At 44.2% G+C, this 13,344-nt stretch overlaps 1 protein-coding gene across 1 annotated transcript in view; it reads right to left on the bottom strand.

Moving 5' to 3' along the window:
* Positions 1-13,344, bottom strand: part of LDLRAD4 (low density lipoprotein receptor class A domain containing 4) — a 488,264-nt gene that overhangs the window by 36,430 nt on the left and 438,490 nt on the right. The window lies entirely within an intron of this gene.

Genomic DNA, 13,344 nt, shown 5'->3' on the forward strand with positions numbered 1-13,344 from the left:
CCATGGACTTTATGTCCACAATTGTGTCACGGAGAGAAAGTAGGGGAGATGCTTCTGTAAAAGCATTTCCCCGTTCTGCCTAGTGCCACGACAGTGATCACAGCTCTCTCTCATCGAGAGCTGTGATCACTGTCTTGCATGTTGAAGTCCAGCCACCTAACAGTTAAAATCACTGCCTAGGACACACTTAACCCCTTCACTGCCCCCTAGTGGTTAACCCCTTCACCACCAGTGTCATTTACACAGTAATTCAATTCTATAGCATCGATCACTGTATAAATGACAATGGCCCCAAAATAGTGTAAAACATGTCTGATGTGTCTGCCATAATTTCACAGTCCCAAAAAACAAACAAAAAAACCAAAACACACAGATCGCCGCCATTACGAATAAAAAAAATGAAACCTAAAAATGTCATGAAACTATCCCCTATTTTGTAGATGCTATAAATTTTGCGCAAACCAATCAATATACGCTTATTGCGATTTCTTTTACCAAAAATATGTAGAATATGGAGAATATGTATCAGCCTAAACTGGAGGAAAAAAAAATATGTTTTATATATTTTGGGTGATCTTTATTATAGCAAAAAGTAAAAAAAAATCATGTTTTTCAAAATGGTGTTTTGTGTATAGCGGAAAAAAACAAAAAACACAGAAGCGAGCAAATACCACCAAAAGAAAGCTCTATTTGTTGGAAAAAAAAAGGATGTCAATCTTGTTTTGTGTATGTTTCATGATCGCACAGCTGTCCATTAAAGCGATGCAGTGACGAATCGCAAAAAGTGCTCTGGTCAGGAAGGGGGTAAAATCCTCTGGGGCTGAAGTGGTTAAAGTGGATGTAAATCCTTACATCTACCCAATGCAGTGACTAGCCTCAGGTGATACAGAGATGAAACAAATCCTCCAACATAAGTTGTACCTGTTTCTCTGCAGTCTTCTCTACATCTGTTCAAAGTTCAGAATTTATAAAGCTTGTCTGAAATGTCAAAAAAAGGGGGCCGGAGAGCTGAAGTTACACTCTGCAGAGCTCAGGGAGGATAACTGACAGCTGATTGGAGGGGATAAGAGGGAAGGAACACCCCCTTTACACAGTACATGGAAACCGAGCTGAGGGTTTCAAATGGAGATCCCTCTCCTGTCACAATTTTTATCTTGGTGTCGGGAAAACTTGTCAGAAGCGATTCATGAGGATAGCAGAGGAACAAAGCAGCAGACAGAAATTACACTTACATAGTGCTCTTAATTGAAACAAATGCACAATATAGAGGGATAGGATTTGTTCACATTTTAATGTGTGAGGTTTACAACCACTATACATTGAAGCTCATAACTAGATTACAAAACCATTCAATAATGATAATGTTCTGTAAATGCCCTTTAATTTTGTAGCATCATTCATATAGGGGTAGATATAGAGGGAGCAAAAGAGATCACCCTGGCATTCCAGTCCATAGTTTTCATAGTACATTTTAGTCCTTAGGGCTTTTGCCATGCTTTGTTCTACACTCTGTCTCTATGTGGAGGCGGCCATTTTTTAGAGGCAGGGCTTTGCTTCCACATATTAAAAGCTCCAGAAAGAAGAACAGTAAGCAGAACAATAGTGATATTACCAAATCTCAATTTTGATGAGGCTAGCAGTGCCTTCGATCTCACACTGCAAATATACAGCTGTAGGCACAAGATAGCCTAAGTATTATCACATATCACAAAAAGGTATAATTTTTCACCATATTTGTTAGGCTCAACTAACATTTCCAAATCCTCCCTATTCATCACAGCTTAACGTTTTGAGTTCAGCCACTGAAATATACAACAATCCTATGGGGGAGGAATGCACTGGACAACGCATTTTGAATAATAAAGCTGTATTTTAGTGAAATATGGGTGCTGTCAATGCTGGTCTCCTTCCAGTGGCGAAACTGGAAGTCTGTTTACATGTGATCAGCTGATGGTAAAGGGTGGCTGTGATTGGCCCTTTACCGTGATCATCGATTAACTGTGGACATCGATTAAAAAATGACACAGCAGTCACAGAGCGCACTGGATGTGCACACAGGGGGCTTGCGGGAGGTAGGGTTCTGGGTAGGGTTCTGGGAGGATGTCCATGGAAGCCCTCCCAGAACTGGAAGCCATGGGCTCAAACAAGGGGGGTCCAGGGTCCTTCATGGTTTCTTGCACTGGGGCCCCAAAGGTTTTAGTTAGACCCCTCATTCTAAAAGATCTAGTTGCCTTGCTGTATGCAGCTTCAACCCTGAATCATGACCTAGAACACAAAAGCACCTACTGAAGTCATGTGTCAGCTCAGAAAGGACCGGAGCTTTTGGCACCTGGGTAACTTTTAAATTCTGGAAGGAAATGCCAGCAATGGTAGTCGCACATTTCTCTTACTACAAGTCTTATTTTCTATCCACGTTTATTTTGGAAAGAAAAATTGAAATTGAAAAGAAGGCAATCAATTGGTCAACTGACTGTCTAGAGTTCCAAGCGTATTCTTTCTAGCATTCCATATTGTCCTTTAACTGCTACATCTTACCATTTATTTTTCTTAGATGCACCCAAACACTTTTCTGAAATGCACCTTCAGCTCAACATTTTTTTCTTCCAGAAAACATTTCTTGCAGCCTTCTGTTCACAGGATGCACAGGGCATCTGAAGGTATAAATGAACTTGCCCTCATAAAATTGGATTACAGGCATAGAATTCCATTTGGCAATGGGAGACTACCACCTCTCAGGAGATCTGTAGGTGGGCCTATGAAAATGTTTGATGGAGAATAGTAAAAAGCTTTATCATGACGATGGGAACTACCTTTTCTTTTTTTGAAAGCTATTATTGGGACTAAATATAACTGCACTCACAAATCACCACAAAAATATTGCTCATTACTTTTAAATGCCAAGATATGTGTATGTATGTAGGACAAAATGGAAGCAACCAGCACCATCCACAAAGACTGGATCAACCCCATTCATTTGGTGCTACTGCAGTGATGGTGAACCTTGGCACCCCAGATGTTTTGGAACTACATTTCCCATGATGCTCCACTATACTGCAGAGTGCATGAGCATCATGGGAAATGTAGTTCCAAAACATCTGGGGTGCCAAGGTTCGCCATCACTGTGCTACTGCATAATGACTGACCTACCTCAGAATATCTGGCCACATTACATGCACCTCTGACTTCACAATGTGGTAACGACACAGCCCCACAGAAAGGAGATATACGGGAATAAAAAAAGGTAGAAAATATCTAAACCAGCAAACAGGCAAAATGGGAAGGGACTGAGCTGAGCAAATTCAACTTGTCTGCAGTGTTATTGTACTAACTGAAAATGATAAAAAGGTTTCAACAAAGAAAAAAAAAAATCCAATTATGCAATAATGCTAATGCTTTTAAATAAAACAGTGATTGTTTGGATCATGCACTTTGCAAATCACTCTTTACTGTAAATCCTATATATAATACAATAGCTGACCTGCGCGAATAATTTGGGTACCTTGCATATTCTATTTTAAAATGTGTCATGTCTATGATAAAAGGCATGTCTAAAAAGTTTACAAATCATTGCTTTAAAAGTGGAATAAGGTTACATAAAAACAACCTGCTGAGAAAACCAGTTGAATACGAGAGAGAACACCCTAATATATACACCTAGATTTATTGCTATTCGTATTGCTGCCACTAGAGGTCAGTAAATACAGCTGAAGGATCTCTAGTGAAAGCCTGTAATACCAAAACAAAAAAACTTTACAATAGGTAGGGGGGATTCCATAAGAATCACAAGCTTAAAACAAAAACACATCTGGATCTGACCAATCTGGACATCAACATAACAATCCAGTCCTCTATCTCGCAAATCTTTTTTTTAAAGCAGTTGGTATTGTAAAACCAAGATCGGTTTTTATGTTTTGGATAAAATGCACACGGATTAACCCTTCATCAGGTCTTCTGTCAAAGTCCAAGGATGACCCTAACATGCAAGACTGAGCTTGTGGGCCGTGGCATCATGTTGTGTGGGACAACCGACCAAGAGTTGCGCCTCTTTTCCCTACACATTATGCTCATGCTATGGAGCACTACGCAACCTTTTAATGTTTTATAGTTTTTAATACTTTTTTTTTTTTTAATGAAAAGCACTATGATCACTTTAGGTTTCCCTTAAGTTGGAGTAGTAGTATTATACAGGATTTATATAGGGCCGACACTTTGCGCAACACTTTACATCAGTAGGGCAGACAGTACAATTACAATACAATACAGTACAGGAAAAGGTCAATAAGGAGAGAGGATGTTAGATACATAACCCTTAGGCTTAATGTACCCGGGACTTTTTGAAACCTCTCCTGAACGATTCAACTTGACAGATCGTCAAAAAGGTCTGTTTTGCCACGTTTATATGCCACTTTTTTTTCAAATAGTCAAAAATGTATCTACATTAAAAATTCCTGTAAAGGAAATGCGGCTAAACGCAAGTTACCACGTTTACAAGCTGTTACAGGCATTTGACATTTCAAATTCCTCTGAACATCCGTCCTGAACACATTTTTTTGCTTTACAAAAAAAGCCTCTAAACTCAACTGCCTAGAAATGGACTATAAACGACCCTGTGTACATGTACCGATAAGATGACAGAGGAGAGTTCAGGGGCAGCTGAAAAAAAAGAACTGCCCAACTGCTCCTAAACGACCATTTACCAGCAGCAGTGTACATGAGGCCTAACCTGGAAACAAAGGCCAAACAATAGAGGTGAGTGCACACCCTAAAGGGGTACGGAAGGTGGAAGATGTCACAGGAGTTTGACGTTAAACAGTGGTGTTGTGGCTGTACAAGATTTCACATGGGAAAGTTGGAAGATTAAAAAGACTGATCGCATGTTATTACTATTTTTGCACTTGTTTGATTCTATTGACATTAATGTGAATTAGTACAATTTTCCTCTAAGGTTTTCACTAAAGCTAAAGAGATTTTTATACATTGATTTAGTTCATGTATTGAGTGCTGCACTATTTACCAGTTTATCTCTTGTATCATGCTCAGTCTTGACTATATCCTGTTGCGTGTCTGTAGTCTGACACAGAATTCTATGAGTGGCCCTTTGGGGCTCGCCATATCAAGAAAGTTCACCATCATTGCCCTAGGGGGCGGTGACGCAGATAAGGCAGAAGAAAGTTACAGTATTTTCATGTCACCAGTTCTTTAACCGCTTTCTGTCCAGGGCAATTTTGAAATTTTTTTCCATGTTCAAAAGCAGCATTTTTTTGCTCGAAAATTAAATTGAACCCCAAACATTTTTATGTTGCATGAGATTTGCGCAGCCATTTTTCAAATGCAAATTTTCAGGAAAAAAATACACCTGAATTCATTTTAGTGCACATGAACACAATACTTATAAAAGATGATGTTGCATCGCGTAAATACCATAAATTGCGAAGATTAAAATTGCACACATCTGTAAAATGGTGACCTACTGTGGATACTTAAAATTGTCTATAGGTGAAGCTTCAGTTTACAGTTAAACTATGGCATTAGAATGATTGCTATAATTCTAGTGTCCTAGCCACTGGCCGAGAGCGCTGATTGGAGTGTTCTGGAAGGGGGCCATCCCTCTGTCAGAACGCAACAGTACAGCAGGGGCGATTGCTATACTAACTTTGCATAGTTAGTACAGCAGCTCCAACAGGCACGGACAGCGGGTTGAATGAAAAAACCCAATGTGGACCAGGCTTTAGATTCCAGATGCCTCCCCTGCCATCCAACACAGATTTGTTTGATCTGCTACTTACCTGGCTGTAATGGACCAGGAAGACCGCTCTGAAACAGGTGAGGCAATCCTCGTCTTTCCGGGTTCATTCAACACAAAGGAGATCCTCCATCTCCTTTGTTGGCAGCCCACTGAACCACTTATAGAGCTGTGAAATATGGGACTTTGTTAGCTTTGCTTTCAATGAACCCATCTTTTGTATATACAGACATCCAAAGTCTCCCGTGAGGTGCAGGAGTCTACCGCATTATGGCTGCGGCTCCCTGACACCCGCAAGTGCCAGGCTTTCAGCCGCTGTAGCCCGAGCTGCCCCCTCCTCCCAGCCAGGGGAGGGACTACACTGCCCAGTCGCAGCTCCACTGTGTGTAGACCAGCCTACAAATAATTCAATCGCCGGGTGGCTACAGACAGGCACCGGGAGAAGGTAGACGAGGTAAGGAACCACAGTGCAGAAACATAGCCATCACCCATCAACCCACACACAATTTATGACACTTTGATCTCTGGAAGCAATGATGCTACCGCTGGGCACACAATCTCCTGCTGGGATTTACACAGAGGAGCACTGCTGGAAACATTGCTCAGCTGTCTTAAGGGGTGCAGTGGTCAGGGCCAGACTGGCCCACCAGGACTCCGGGAAATTTCCTGGTAGGCCGTCAAAGCCACCTGCCCCGGGGCCGATTTGAGGGCAGCGACACCTGTAAAAGATATGGCTGTGGGCCCGGGCCGACATGTCAATTGCGCATGTGCCGCAGCCGCTCTGGAAAGCCCATACATGCTCGGGTCTTTTCGAGCAGGTAAGCACATGCACAGTGATGTAATGGCACTGGGCGGCACCATTTTTAAATGTAAAGCAGCAGTGCCTCTCATAACGGCTGGGCAAGACCCCTCTGCAGCCTCTGACCATCTCCTCCTGCACCATGTCTGCAGCCTCTGACCACCTCCTCCTGCACCATGTCGGGACCCACACTCAGATATGCAAAGCTATTTTTTATAGAATATATATTCATCTATATACACACACACAGAGATTATATACATGTGTATGCCCGCCCAAGTGTATGACTCTTTACTTCACTGCTATGGGCTCAAGCCCCAGATCTTTTGTAGACCTAGCAATGCCCCTGGCCATAGGCCTGCACAGTATGAGATATAATCTAAAAATGCTGAACTAGTGTTCATTAAGGTAAATTGAGTGTTGCTTAGTGTAATTTAGAATATATTCTAGCTCAGAAGTGTGAAATGTCTGGTCTCGCAAGCAATTTTTCTGCACCAACAAAACCTCTTCTGCCCTTAGACGCGTACAGACACACACAGCCAAAGATCTAGCAATAATACACTGTGCTGATAAAAATATTTTAAACTTTGGAGCCAGAGAGTTATTTATGGGAGACTGCCAAGGGTGTATCCCATGTTAAAGAACCAAAAGAAGCATAGAAAGTAATAAAGGGAAAGAGACCTTTTGTTTATTTGAGACAATTGTGAGAAAGGCAACTCCAGGCACAAACATACATTTAGTACACATAAGTAGACACTTATTTACCAATATATGCTTTTTGTTTTTGGATGCAAAGATGCAAGAAAAAGAAAAAAAGTAAAAAAAATTATAAAATGGTTAAAGAGCATTTGTCCAGGACTGGCTGACCCAGCATGAGAGCATGATGCTAAAAAATCTCCAGGAACCTCAAAATTTCAACATAACATCTGAAGGTAACTTTGCAAAAGCTGTTGTCAAAGCATGTGTATCTACAATCCATAAGGTTGAACCAATTTAACCTGCATGAATGTTGTGCCAGGAAATAATCCTGTGCTGCCCAAGAAAAAAATATATAAAATGAGGCCTTCTGGAACAGACTGCCCCCCCAACTCCCTAGTCACCTCAGCTTTCCCAGTTTTGTGGGCAAGAAGCAGCGCCCCCCCAATATGGGGTCTCTTCTCCCAAACAGGTCACCCTCCCTGGCTAGAGCACACCACCCTTACACAAAGGCTGTGTTGTCCCTGAATCCCAGCAACTGCCAGAGCTCTCACCAAGCCAGGCTTATAAGGACCGTTTACACCACACCAGCAAAACTCAGATACAGGATTTAATTTTCTGTCCCACCCAAGACACACTTAAAGCGGAGGTCCACCCTAAAATGGACCTCCGCTCATCGGAATCCCCCCCCCTCCGGCGCCACAATCGGCACCTTTCAGGGGGGAGGGGGGTGCAGTTACCTGGATAATCCAGGTAACTGCACCCACTTCCGGGCTAGCTCTCTGCGGAACGGGGCGTACGTTATGCCCCGTTCCGCAAGCACCCGCCCCCTTCAGCAAGTGCCCCGCTGCCTGCTGGGAAACACACAGCTCCCAGAGGCAGCGGGGACCGTCCGGATTGCGCCGCGCGGCTCGCGCATGCGCAGTAGGGAACCGGGAAATGAAGCCGAAAGGCTCCATTTCCTGATTCCCATACCCAAGATGGCGGCGGGACCCGGCAGCCGAGCGAGCGATCGGCTTCGGGTGCCGACATCGCGGGCGCGCTGGACAGGTAAGTGTCACTATTTAAAAGTCAGCAGCTGCAGTATTTGTAGCTGCTGGCTTTTAAAAAAAAAAAAAAAAAACGCGGAGTCCCGGTGGACTCCCGCTTTAAGCCATAAAAAGGACCTATAGTCAGAAAATGAAGCCTCAATAGATCACTTCTGGCTTGCCCCTTTTGCGGGTAAAGTTACGTAAAACATAAGTGCCTATACTTTTTAAAGTCCAGTAATGCACTCTGCTCTGCACATGCTCATTTGCGCTCTATTCTCAGCATTGTTCTTAAAATCAGAGCCCCTGGAGGCCAATCAGCTGCCAGCTTTAAGAATTCGGCCTCTTTCAGATGAACGATCCCGTTCCCGATCCCACTTTTTTAGGCGAACCTGAACGGATGCGCCATAGACCTCTATGGAGCGTCGGATGTCAGCGGTGACATGTCCGCTGACATCCGACCCGCTTCAAAAAAGTGCGACGGAGGAAAAAACCTACTTTTCCAACCGTCTGCTGAGTGGATCGGGTGACAGACTTTGTGGTCCGCAGTCATCCGATCTCCCATAGGGGAGAGCGGCGCTCTGACAGGACTGTCCTTGCACAGTGTGCACAGACCTGTCATCTTCCTGCTCAGCGGGGATCGACGGAGCGATCCCCGTTGAGCAAGCCGATGTTCACAGGGCGGATCATCATGGATCCGTCCCGTGTGAAAGAGGCCTTAGGCTGCTTTCACATTGCAGCCGCCTGAGTGTTAGCGGTAAAGCGCTGCTAGTTTTAGCGATGCTTTATCACCGTTATAGCGGCGCTTTGGCCGCTATTCAGGCAGTAGAAGGGCACTTTTAACCCCCAAGAAGGGGTTGAAAGTGCCCCTGTTGCGGCGCTTCTAAAGTGTTTTCAGTCGTTTTGGAAGTGCTGCCCATTCATTCCAATGGCCTGGGAGCGGTGTATACACCCCTCCTAAACCACCCCAAAGATGCTGCCTGCAGGACTTCTAACATCCTGCAAGTACACCGCCCCAGTGTGAAAGAACTCAGGCTTCCACACTGGCAGGGGGGACAGTTTTCAGATGCTTCACAGGTGCTATTTCTAGCTAAAACGCCTGAAAACTGCTCCAGTGTGAAAGGGGTGTAACTGCTGCTGATGGGAAGAGATCGCAATAGCAATGACAACACATATTGTGTGAAGGGAATACAGATTAGGGAGGAAGAAAAGGAAAAGAAAGGAAAGTGGTGACAGGACAAACTCTGCCGCCAGGGAGACACAAAAGAGTTAAACTTACAAGGACAGTTGTCTTATCGTCCTGATAGTCTTTCTTCCTCATGGCAGCCTATAAATTTCAGAATTGAAAAGCTGTCAAGCCTTTCTCTATATCTGAACCAGGGCATAGAATACAGGCTGGACACGTACAAAATTTTATTGAAGAAAGTGACAGTTTCGGAGGCCAAGGAGAGAGGGAAAGTTTCCAATAAAGTACTGACTGCTCTGGGCTTCAACAAATGGCCTCCAGAAAGATGAAACAGGAGCAATGCTGATGTCAATTTACTGCACACAGTAATTTTGGTAGAAACCTTTTGCAAAACGAGGACCACAATGAGCCAAGCAGGTGGATGACAGGTCAGTGTCCGCTCTGCATATTCATTGCGGACACAGCCCATTCTACTCTAAAGGCCCTCCGATCTACCCAGATGGAAGGGGAAGGATCCCCTTATGGGTTTTTTTTTGTGGATCGGATTGAAAGTAGGTAGATGTAAACAGACAAGTCCGTTTACATTTGCCGCTCCATAGCGGTTAACAGAGGGTCCGATTGGGTCAGACAAACTGTGTGGAAGGGGCCTAAGCTGCTTTCGCACTTATGCACTGGAGTTGACCTCCACCGTGGGTGCAGCTCAGTGCACCTGTGACTTTCCTGCGGGTTAGCTGCACTTTGCCATAGACTTCTATTACAGGTGTGTGGAACTTTCTGAAAGCGCATAAAAACCACAGGTAATAACAGAGGTCTGACTCAGTGCAGGTAACCCACAGGTGCACTGCACCTGTGAATCAATTGGAAAGCAGCCCATATATACACACCAATGTTAGTAATAAACATACCTTTGATAACAGACTTTCATTCAGTTATTGTCGGCTGTTGCTGTCCCAGGCAGAGTGCACTTGGTGTGACAGGAGCCGGTGCTATACAGAAAGCACTGGCTTATGTGGCTCTAGTCCCTCCATAGCTGTTGCTTCCTCTACAGCTGGCTCCATTCACAACACTGATGCTCTGAGATGGCCAATCGGCAACCTGTGATCTGGGCTTGCCAACCAGCCATCAGAGAGCAGGGGGGTCGCAAGTCACATCAGAGGGCTCTGTGGGCCGCATGTGGCCCCTGGGCCACTGGTTAGGAACCTCTGGTCTAGCACCATCATGCAGCCAGAATTCACAAAAGAACACTCCATAGAACAGCGATGACACATGACAACATGATTGCCATTCGATGCGGTAGTGAAAAACATCGACCCTGGAGACGGGGGTCGTAACCACATGGAAGACACCGAGACTTAAAGTTTTACTAAACCCGGGACCACTGCATATCTGCTATATCTGGTCTCCCACAGTACACAGAACATGGACGTTCAAGTATTTTAGTAAATATAAACTGATCAATAACTTTTTTCATCAGCTTTATATAGCAGTTAGAGCAATCGTGTGACTTGCATCAGTGTGTTCCGATAGCTTGTAGGAGTAGTTTTCATTTCTCCCACAATTGTCCTATAAGGCTTCAAGACTCCTGATCCTGTGTCTAGACAGTGCCAATTGGCCCTGTGTTGATTGCATGCACCCTCCCAAGATGAAAAAAACAAAAACCAAAAAAAACAACTCTAGCAATACACACCAAACTGAGCATGAGCAGCCCGACTCTATAGACTGTAAATATCAGGTTATTTTTTGGAGTCTGAAAGAAGAGGCTGATCAGAGGACACAGGACCGAACAGCCTTTTTACACAATGCAGAGGATTAACCCCTTAGGTTCCACACTAAAGGGTATAACAAGCATGCTTTACTGCATACACAAACAGACTGATTTTACTGTTGTGGGTTTAGTAACACTTTAGTCATTCACCTGGGGTGGCATCTTTATTGTTAACAGTGTTGCATATTTCAATGATAGTGAGGATGACGGGGGGGAGTGAGGATGACGGGGGGGGGGGGGGGGGGGGAGTCTAGTGAGGATGACGGAGTTGGGTGTTAGCAAGGTGGCACTGGGGTGCCAGGTGCGATGAGGATGACAGGAGGTAGGGTGTTAGCAAGCAGACAGTGGTGTGCCAGGAGTGAGGGTGATGATGACAAGGGTAGTATATTAGGTAGGTTGCAGTGGGGTGCCAGCTGTGAGGAGGATGATGGGGGTGGGGTGTTCGGAAGGTTTCAGTGGGGTGTCAGGTGGGATTAGGATGACAGGGGAGCGAGAGAGAAAAAGAGAAAAGGCACAGAAAGAGAAAGATGGATCACATATATGAGAAAATAAAGGATAACACATTTTCGGCACAATCTTAAAAATTTCCCAATTTCTAAATTAATAAATACAAAGTTTAGAAATATCTATGACCTCAATATGCACGTCTGCAGACTGTAACTGATGCTGCAAAAACATGTACAGTGGTGTTATTTTATGGGAATCACTGCCTCTTGAAATCTACAGCATGTGTCCTCATGCTTTTATGGGGGGTGGATCATCCATCAAGCTGTGACACCCCACCAACTGTGTTTTAGTTACTGGGCATGGAGGAGGGAGGGACTGGGCTGTCATTTAGCATCTGTATACACGCCCAAATGTGGGATACCATGTGACCTGCCTAGCTCAGCTCAAACAGGAAATGTTCTTTCCACCAATAGAGACCAAAATGAGCATGTGCAGCAGGACTGCTCCATCTTATCTGGACTTGTCCAGAATGACCTTGCAGGAGGGGGAGGATCTATGCAGATTCAAAGAGCCTTTTTACACAATGCAGAGGATCACTTAAGTTCCAGTGAGTATAACAAGCATGCTAATCTGCACAGACATATTTTACTGTTGTGGGTTGAGTAAGATGTGCATACATTCAAATTAAGTTGCTGAGGGAGGCGATACGGACAAGGATAGCTGGAGTTGGGGTTATCCCTCCGCTTAGGCCCCTTTCACAAGTGCGGACCGTATGTCCGTATTTCATCCATCCGTTTTCGGATGAAATATGGACATACATGCATCCCTATGGGATAGTGGGTGTCAGCAGATAAACATCCTCCGACACCTGATATCGTCCGTCTCCGCTATGGTCCGATTCTGCAGATGGAGGAAAATCCTATTCTATCCATCTGCAGAGCGGATCAGATGAAAACGGACAGCCAGTGTTCATCCGATCCCCCATAGAGGACAGCAGAGATCTGACAGGGTGGTCCCATCCCCCCGTGAACATCCGCTTGCTCAGGGATCCACCGGCTCTGTGATCGCTCCATTTATCCCTGCTGAGCCAGCGGATCCCTGAGCAAGCAGATGTTCACAGGGCGGATTATCATGGATCCGCCCTGTGTGAAAGGGGCCTATATCTAGCTGCCAGGAACACTCATTATTGCTCATTAGGACATCAGATATTGCCCAATTCAAGCAGTGCTAGAATTTGTGAATATCATTAGTTGATATTGGGCTTTTGGGCCAGCTTCAGGCTGGTTCTCTGCAATGGGGACAATTAAGTAGCTGTACACACAATGTAGTTCAATTCAACCCTCCAAACATCCAGAAAATTAATATTTATAAAAGGAAAGAAAACTCCCAAGTTCAAGTTGCTTATTAAATGGAAGATTGCAGGCAATGTTTATCTAAACTGGATTTATCTTAACAAAATACATCTGACGTTTTTAACATGTTCCTCTAGCTTATTTATGAAAGCTGGCAGCATTGTAATGGCAGACACTAAATCTATTAATATCTTTAAGCCGTTTTATCCATTGTTTTTAATATATGAGTAATTTGTGGAGAGATCCACAAGCTAGCAAGGACAAACACTGCATACAACACAAGAGGGAAAAGGAAATTGTCAGCAACACTATAGCATTGTTTCATGCA

This window comes from Lithobates pipiens, unplaced genomic scaffold, assembly GCF_037356315.1.
Source record: "Lithobates pipiens isolate NorthernLeopardFrog02 unplaced genomic scaffold, aLitPip1_a1.2 Scaffold_19, whole genome shotgun sequence".
NCBI lineage: Eukaryota > Metazoa > Chordata > Amphibia > Anura > Ranidae > Lithobates > Lithobates pipiens.